Source organism: Eucalyptus grandis, chromosome 9 (assembly GCF_016545825.1).
Source record: "Eucalyptus grandis isolate ANBG69807.140 chromosome 9, ASM1654582v1, whole genome shotgun sequence".
NCBI classification, from domain to species: domain Eukaryota; kingdom Viridiplantae; phylum Streptophyta; class Magnoliopsida; order Myrtales; family Myrtaceae; genus Eucalyptus; species Eucalyptus grandis.
In genome coordinates this window covers 34,518,771-34,528,538 of record NC_052620.1, presented here as the reverse complement: position 1 = coordinate 34,528,538, position 9,768 = coordinate 34,518,771, and the positions used below count along the sequence as shown (strand labels likewise).

Sequence of the window (9,768 nt, the reverse complement as noted above, 5' to 3'; positions counted from 1 at the left end):
TTCAAATTTGAGATGATTAAGAAATATTACCCTGTATTACAATTGCACACGCTGAAATGCATATCTCTTTGCAGTAGAATGATCTTACCTAGGAAAACGAGATGCGTATGTATGCATCGTTACGAAGTTTTCTAAGTGTTCTCTTTAAACTATACTGTTTTTAATAATTTTTTCCTGAAGAAGTAGAGCATAATCTTCTTTGGGGAACAATAATTGAATATTGGGATAAACATGGGTGACTTCGTTGGACATTATTTGATTGCAGCAAAGCGCTTCAAAGCATATTAATGTGGGTAAATTTCTTGTCACACCGAGCCATGTTGCCTGTTCCCACGCGAGCTTTACTCTGCAATTTATTTTTCATAGTCATTTTAGTAAATCTTTAATCCTAGTACTCTCTAATTTAGCATCTCTTCTTCTTCCACATGTTTTGTTTGTAAGTATCTGCATATTTTTGGATGTCTGATAATGATTTTACAAAATCAATATCACAGTTGACAAATTAAGATCTGTTGTACTAAATGGTTCGTCCATGATGGGATGCGATTGTAACGCACTGTTTCACCTTCATACGCTACGATGGAAAGACAGCATCGAAAGGGTATGAAAGGAGACGTATAAAACCTCCTGAAGACAACCGTTGATGGTTATTGTTAGCAGAACATACACTTAGAGAAAACATACGCTCCTTTGTCTCCCTTTTCCATCAAGGCGTTCCATTTTTTCTTCCTTACGAAAACAGTTTGCATTTATGTAGTGGAAATCGAGTGCTTTCCTGGTGATTGCGTTCAGACCAATGTGAGGTAGTGTTGTTCGTGATTTATCCACAATTCAATGTTCATTCTGGGGTTAATTATTGTTTGTGCATTGGAATCAGGTAAGTCATCTTCCGCTGACTTGAATTTTAACATTGGTATTAGAGCTCGGGTCGTGTTTTCTGCCATGTTTTCATCAAATTTTTTCATTTACCACATGATATCGAGATCAAGAGATTGAATTCTATTCTATTTTGGATGTTTATCACTCAGAATTGCAATCTAAATCCTCGAAATAGAACCAAAGCGAAGAAAGGGTTTGGGGTCATGCACACCCGTACGGATTTTGCAATTTTTCGAAATATTTTTTCGGCCAAAATCAATTTTTAAATATACAGGGTGAAAGTACTCGTCGAGATGAGTCTAACGATGGGTCAAACGCCGCTGAAAGACGCCGGACAAGCGTACATGCACGGCCGAAGTCGCTGCGCGTGGGCCTCGCGCTTGAAGCTCTAGGAAAGCCGGGCACGTGATGACGTCACCGTGACGTCAACGCGTGAGCGACACGTGTGCGTCGACAAAACGACGCGTGGTGACATCACGGATGACGTCATCGATGATGTCATCGTCGGCGGCGGTTGGCTGACCGGTCATCCGTTGGCGACTTGACCCAAGGCTGACCCGACTCAACCGACCGACCTGACTGGTCAATGGGTCGGACCGCCCAACGGTCCGGCAGTCAAACCGATCGGATTGGTCACCAGTTGTACCGATCAGTCAAACCGATCGGATCAGTCACTAGTTGTACCGATCGGACCGATCTCTGGTTGGATCGATCGGACCGGTGGGACCAGCCAGGAGTCGTTTGGCTCACCGGCACGTGCGCCACAAGCGTCGCACACTCAAAGGCGGCGCGTGTGGGCGCGTGGGAACTTTGATTGAAGCATGGTTAGCGACGTTTGGTTCGTATGAGTGTCCTCTACACTGTGATATTTTTATTTTTTATGTTTGAATTTTATAAATGTATGAAATTGTGTACGGAACCCAATTTACCCTTATTTTAAGGTACAAATGCATGGTTTATTCATTTTTTTAGCTTGCATTTTCTTAAGTTTTAGGAAATACAGTAGCTGGCCTTTATGAAAATGATATCACATATGCTGAGTATAGCTTGGTTCAATGGTAGCATGTATATAATTTAATATGCTTGCAATTTTCTAGTTTCAAGAAAATTCGAATAATGGTAGAAAATCCATATCTTTCCGTTACATGTTAAATTGCGGTTTTGATTATAAGTGAAGCATGATTGTTGTTTGTATGTTGGTTTACATCATGCTATGCTTTTTGTGTTAATGGAAAAATGTAGAAATTACATGAGGTCATGTAATTATTTTTTCTAGTGGGAGTTCGTAGATTGGTAGAATTCGAATGAGTTCTCACATAGAACTTAAAATTTGCGCAAATTAAACTAATTAATAATAATAGAACAATCGAACATAGAAATTAATTAGGAACATAGTGAACTTTTGCTTCTGTGTCTTTGTTGAATTATCATTAATTTAGTTTATCTTTACTGCAAATTAAATATGTGTGTTACTATATAAAGTGTGCTAGTATTTATTTTGCGTTTATTATGTCAATGTGTTATAACAATTGATTATGGTTTCGGCATCCAAGACCATTGTGGTTGACCTCAATAAGGGTGAGAAGCTGAATGGTGACAATTATGATATTTGGCATCGAAAAGTTCAGTACATCCTTGAGGAGCAAGAGGTTTTGGAAACCCTCAACCACACCATGGATGAACCTGAGCATGAAACTTCAGCTCAACACAGGAAAGATCTAGAAGCTTATCAAGCTTGGAAAAAGAAAAATAGCATTGCTCGTATCACGTTGTTGAGTTGTATGCAAGATAGTCTCATGTGCGAGTTTGAAAGTTATGATAAAGCTCAAAGCTATGTGGGTTGCTTTGAAAGATAAGTTTGGGGGTACATTTGCAACTAAACTGAGGAGACTTACCATCAAGTTTTATACATTCCGAAAAGAGCCCAAATGTAATGATGAGGCAGCATCTTCGGGAGATGTCAAACATGATTCGTGAGCTGAAATCGGCAGGTCACTCCCTTACTGATGAACAGCAAGTTCAGGCTGTTATAAGATCTCTTCCCAACAATTGGGAGCATATGAAGATCAATATGACGCATAATGAGAATATTGTCACTTTTGATGATATAGCACATAATTTGGAATTAGAGAATGAGTGCCTAGAGGCTGCGAGATCCTCTACCCATGCTTATGTTGCTGAATCGAGTTCGCGCAAGGCTTCGGGTTTTAAGCGCAAAAGGAATTTTCAATTCAACAACAAAAGGGAAGAAGACTAATCATGCACTTAAGAGAGCTAAGACCTTCCAATGCAAGAAACGTGGTGGGAAGAAGGACAAGACCAAGATGAAGTGCTATAATTGTGGCAAGATTGGTCACTTTACTCGTGAATGCACTTAGCCGAAAGAGGTACCCTATTACTCAATTACTTTAAGTAATGCTTTCATTTCTAGCATTGTAATGCTTGCTGAATCCCATCCAATGTGGACTCTAAACTTAGGAGCAACAGACCACGTAGCTAGAGACTGAGAAACATTTGTGGAGTATCGTCGGATTCAGCTTGGAAGAATATGGATATATGTTGGAAATAATTTAAGAATTAAAGTGAAGGGTATCGGCACATGTAAATTAATTTTACGTTGTGGTCAAAACATATTCCCTACATGATGTCTTTTTTACTCTAGATATTCAGCGAAACTTGATCTCCGTAGTTGTTCTTCTTAGCTTAGGTTATGTATTGAATTTTCATGGTGATTGTGTTGACATTTTGTATGGAACAGTTTATTATGGTTCAGGTCATGTATTGAATGGTTTTATTGTATTAGACATTGACTATGATCAGTACAATATTAAAGTCGATGGTTGTTTTTCTTTAATCGCATCTTCTAATAATGTTTAGATTGATGCAAATACTTGGTATGCTAGATTAGGTTACATTGGGTTGCAATGAATACAAAGATTAGCTAGAGAATGCCTTTTAGGGTCACTCACTAATGTTGATTTACCTGTATGTGAACATTATTTAGTAGGAAAAGTAACTAGAAAACCATTCGATAAAGAGACTAAAACTGAATTTCTATTGCAACTCATATATTCTGACATTTGTGATCTTTTGAGTGTGAGGGCGAGGTATGGAGCCTCATATTTCATCTTTCATAGGTGACTTCACGCTTTTCAGTTATGTCTTTATGATCTCCCATAAGTCAGAAACATTAGACTGCTTTAGACGATATATAGCGATGGTAGAGAATTAGTTGAACCAAACAATAAAGGCATTGAGAACCGATCGTGGACATGAATAGCTATTGGAGCAATTCAAGGTTTTTTGTAATGAAAAGGGAATTGTACGACAATTGACTATTCCTAATTCTCCAAAACAAAATGGAGTAGTTGAAAGAAGGAATAGAACCCTATTAGAAATGATTAGGTCCATGATGGCGCAAACAAATTTACTTATCTCTTATTGGGGAGATGCGTTATTGACTACTGCCTATGTACTCAACCGAGTGCCATCAAAATTGGTCACTTCCACCCCTTATGAATTATGAACTGGTAAGAAAACAGACTTAAGTAGTCTACGTCCATGGGGATGTGCAACTTATGTTCATGATTCTTCCCACAAATATGGCAAATTAGGCCCTAGAGGGAAGAAATGTATTTTTATAAGATATTCTTAGCACTCCAAATGGTACGCGTTCATAGATGAACAAGCTGATGAAAGTGTAATTGAAATGGAGTCACAAGATATCACGTTCTTGGAGAACGATTTTCCTAGTAAATGTGAGATTGATAAGGATATCCAATTATATGAGATGGAAGATTCTAATAACACACCCACTAATGTTGTAGGGGGAAATGAAAATTTATCTTAACATGCAAGACCTAGTGGAAGTGTTGCATCACCTGACGAATTGAATTCAAGAGAAATTCAATTGCGTAAAAGTAATCGTAAAAGTATTCATCGTCGTCGTTTTGAGATTGAAGGGGAAGCATTTATGATTGCTCAGAAAAACGATGCCAACCCTAAGACTGTTCAAGAGGCTCTCTCATCCTCTGATAAGGAAGAATTGATAAAAACTTTGGAAGATGAAATGGAGTCAATGGGGGCAAATCATGTCTGAGACTTGGTTGATCTATCACACAATCGTAAGGCCGTTGGAAACAAATGGGTCTTCAAGATTAAGTAAAGGGCGGATGGATCCATTGAAAAGTATAATGCTCGCCTTGTGGCGAAAGGTTATACTCAATAAGAGGGTATAGACTATGAGAAAACATTTTCACCAGTTATAAGGTTTACGTCAATACGCCTTATCCTAACCATCATTTCACATTTGAACTTTGAATTACATCAAATGGATGTAAAGACGACATTTTTCAATGAAGAACTAGATGAAAAAATCTACATGAAGCAGCCAATAGGTTTCATAGCTAAAGGTCAAAAGTGTAAAATTTGCAAGTTTCATCACTCAATATATGACCTTAAGCAATCATCTAGACAGTGGTATCTTCGTTTTCATTGAGCCATAACCACTTTTGGCTTCACGATGATTGAAAAAGATTACTATGTATATATCAAGCGATCCAAAGATAAGTTTGTGATTTTATCACTTTATGTGGACGATATTCTATTGGCTAGAAATGACAAGGTTTTGATTATCATCATAAAAGAATGGTTATCCTCCAATTTTGAAATGAATGACATGGGAGAAGCTGCTTATATATTAGGAGTTAAGATTGAAAGAGATCGATCAAGGAAACTCATTGCTTTATCACAAAAGTCTTATATAATGAAGATTCTTAAGCGTTTTAATATGCAGTATTGTAATCCCAGTAATACCCCTGTCATGCAAGATGAAGGCCTAAGTACTAAGATATGTCCTAAGACTCTAGAAAAAATTAAAGTGATGGAAATTGTTCTTTACGCTAGTTCGGTCGGAAGTTTAATATATGCTATGATGTGTACTAAACTCGACATATGTCATGCCATGGGATTGGTGAGCCAATATCAATCAAATCCTGGTCAAACACATTGGAAAGCAGTGAAGAGGATTCTGAGATACTTAAAGGGCACCATGGACTATCGACTTTATTACCAAGAGAATGATTTACGCTTATTAGGCTAATTAGATGCCGATTTGGGTGGAGACCTGGATGAGCGTAAATCGACTTCTGGATATGCGTTCTTGCTCAATGGAGGTTTGATTTCTTGGAATAGTAAGAAACATACATGCACGGCCTTATCTACGATGGAGGCAAAATTTATTGCATGCTCTGCCGTAGTACAAGAAGCAGTATGTCTAAAACGTTTCTTAGAAAATTTAGCCACTATGACTGAGGTTCTAAGACCGGTAATAATTTATTGCAATAGTCAAGCAGCCATTGCCTATGTGAAGGATCCCAAGTATCATGGAATGACAAAACACATTGACATAAAGAACAACTTCATAAGAGATATAATAGCGCATAAAGAAGTGATCCTACAATATGTTTCAACCAATCGAATGGTTGTTAATCCATTTACGAAAGCTGTTCCTAGAGACATATTCTTGACCCACAGGATGTCACTAGGATTGCGTAGAATGTGATATGTATTATTGCAGAGGATCATTGGTTTATGTATTTGTGAACATATGTATTGTACTTGTTTGTTTATCAATGACTTGATGTTTTATCAATAAGTACGAATACAATATGAGACTAGCACTACACATATATTATTGGAAAGTATGTCAGCAAGCAATGATTGATTCACTCACACGAGCAATCGCCTCAAATGCTATAGTTAGCATGTTGAGATGAGATGTTATGTACAAATAAATATTGAAGAGCAAGTTTGGTACATAAAATATGTCGCCTTGATTAGAGTCAAGATGAGGTCTGTGATTTGTTTATAATAATTCATGTATGTCTGTAAGATGCCGAATGCGAGTACTTAATTGGACGCTATAGAAAGCGAGCTAATATAGCACTCAAGCTAAACATGAGTACGTGAGAGGCACGTGACTATGTTTAGGCTAAGATCTGTATAGTGGATATATTTAATAAATGGCATACGCTCTTATAGAAAGAAAAATCCACTATAGCATGTAATTCATACTACATGTGCATTATACGACCGATAAGGGAAGGTGAGTAAAATTATCCCTATTTACTCATCGTGTGAGCCTTTGAGGTAATTTATAATTTACCTCATTTTTGTGCCATATGTTACTTCTGACTATGTTCTCAAAGTGAAAGATAAAAGTTGCTACTTTAGCATGTTTTCGGCGGTCATAAATGGATATGGCTTTATGGGACGTGTCTAGGAAAATAGTTGTTCTGAAATGGAGAGAGACATGAGTGCGAAGGAAGATTATTGTTGTTTTACATCTATTACATATATTTACTGGTCGATCAATTATATCGTTTTTTTGTGGTTGCAGATATAATTGTAAATACGTGGTATTTTGAGAATAGTTAAGTGTAGCCTTTAAGAGATAGGTATACTTGGACTGACGTAACAAAATATGTCTGGGGCACTGTGAGACATCGATTGTTTATTTCTTTTCGGAGTTGTAACCATTATGTCATCCCTAACAGGTATATAATTTAAGCTCCCAAGTGCAGGTGTACTCACTGGTCGCACGACTTACTTACCAGTATAAATTATTTTGTAAAGTTGATAAATGTTGAATGCTTTATATTCTTGATAGGGCACTATCAAGCCCATCATGTCTGAGTGGGAGACGTTGTACTAAATGATTCATCCATGATGGGGTGCGATTAGAACGCACTGTTTCACCTTCACACGCTACGATTGAAAGACATCATCGAAAGGGTATGAAGGAAGACATATAAAAACCTTCTGAAGACAACCGTTGATAGTTGTTGTTGGCAGAACATACGCTTAGAGCGAACGTATGCTCCTTTCTCTCCCCTTTCCATCAAGGCGTTCCATTTTTTCTTTCTTTTACGAAAACAGTTTGCATTTACACCGTGGAAATCAGGTGCTTTCCTTGTGATTGCATTCAAACCAACGTGAGGTAGCGTTGTTCGTGATTTATCCGTAATTCAATGTTCGTTCCGAGGTTAATTATTGTTTACGCATCGGAATCAGGTAAGTCGTCTTCCGCCGACTTGAATTCTAACAAGATCAATATTGGGATTGAAACTTGCAGGGTGGGGGAGTCACAGCGCAAGATTGGGATTGAAAGGGCTCCTTTGATCTATCGTGAGGAGCTTTGAGCCGAGTCTATGGCCACTCGGACAAATTGGAAATATGTCCATCCAGAGTGCATCAGCAAGTGGCCGGAAAGGAGGGAGTCATGTCCTCCTTGTCGCTTCGCCACATATCAGTAGTTTCCGTTTACCCATGCTTGTGAACAGATAAGGAATAAAGTTTGTTTCACCTTTTTTGATTGAGCGATTACGTATCTCGCAAAGATTACCCCACTTTGTCACTCCGCCTGATTCTAAATTCATGCCAGACAAGCATAAAGATTTTAATTTCATTTATTCCCCTTGTTTTTAGGATATTCTCTATCACTGGATTTTTCCTCATTTTCTTTACTTTAGGCTTTGTTTATTTCATGAAAAATGGATGATTTAAAAAAAGTTCCCAAAAAATGATTGTTTGTATTGTTACAAAAATGAATGAACAAAAAATATTTTTCCAACAATTATCCAAGTCAACACTAGCCGTGCCACATTGGCCGGTCCATATCAACACTTTTCGAATAGACTAAATTGGCAAAATGTGAGAAAATTTAAAACTCAATAGACAAAATGTAAGAAAATTTATGATCAAATTGGTAAACGTGTAATAAATTTATGAATTTTTGGACAATTTTTCTCTAGGTATGGATCTTTGCAATGAAATTATTTTACTTATAATATATATGTACACACGCATTTTTAAAGAACAGTGTTCTCATCTCTTTCTTCCTGAAGAAGTAGAGAATTATCTTCTTCTTGGGGAAAACTATGCCAGCTTTTCTAATAAAGGTAGGATTTAGTATTTAAATACTCCAATGAGTTCATTAAACAATAATTGATTGCAGCACAAGCACCTCATTGCACATACATTTTGATTACTTATTACATTGGCATTTGAAAAGAAGATAGAAGCCTGAGAGACAGGCTTCGTCTCCATTCCTTTTATTTCCTTAAAGGACACAATATCTTAAACTAAACGATTCTTACATTGCTTCATTGTCTTCTTCACTGCACTTCTTTATTTGTTCGCAACGACAGTGCTGCGAAATATACTTCATACTATGAAGTGATTTGGCCATCATGAGCGGCTTAATTTAGGTCCCTGGTCTCATGGCTCTGTAGGGCCAACTAACGGAGGGCAAGCACGTCTATAAATTTCACACCTTTTTCGCGGAGGCGGAGTTGGTGACGGTATGCACGGTGTATATCTTCTCCCTCTCTCTCGACTGCACGGTGGCACCTTTTCCGGTCCTGCTTAGATTATGAGATAAAAGATTTATCGTATTTCTTCAACCAACATTGAGAGAGAGAGAGAGAGAGAGAGAGAGAGAGAGATTACCTCTTTGAAGGAGTGCTCGAGCTTCAGTGGAAGGAAGGAAGAGAAGAGCGAACGAGATGAAGCAAACGCAAACAAGAAGTAAGGCCTTCCTCATTATTAATATTGGAGAGGTATTTGGTAGCTCTGACTTGGCACTTTGAGCTTTCCATTAGGTGGCTATGTATAGTGTTTTTTTCTCCGGTTGTATTGACAAATTATGAGTTTGATTATGTTTTATCATCCCATGAAATTGCCTTTTGAATAAACAAGTTTGGTTGATATCAAGGACCACATGAGATGCATCATCGTGAGATCAATAAGTTTCATATCTAGAAAATAGAAATCCTAAATCTATTGCACTTGTGCTAGTTCAATCCTAAATCTTTTAGTTGTGCTAAT

General features: G+C 37.6%; 1 long non-coding RNA gene across 1 annotated transcript; it reads right to left on the bottom strand.

Annotated features, from left to right (window-relative positions):
- Positions 1-8,853: 8,853 nt before the first annotated feature.
- LOC108955298 lies at positions 8,854-9,551 on the bottom strand. The gene is made up of 2 exons (XR_001981348.2): positions 9,391-9,551; positions 8,854-9,302 (listed from the first exon to the last, which is right to left on the bottom strand). It is a non-coding gene; the product is annotated as an uncharacterized LOC108955298 (long non-coding RNA).
- Between the last annotated feature and the right edge of the window lie 217 nt (positions 9,552-9,768).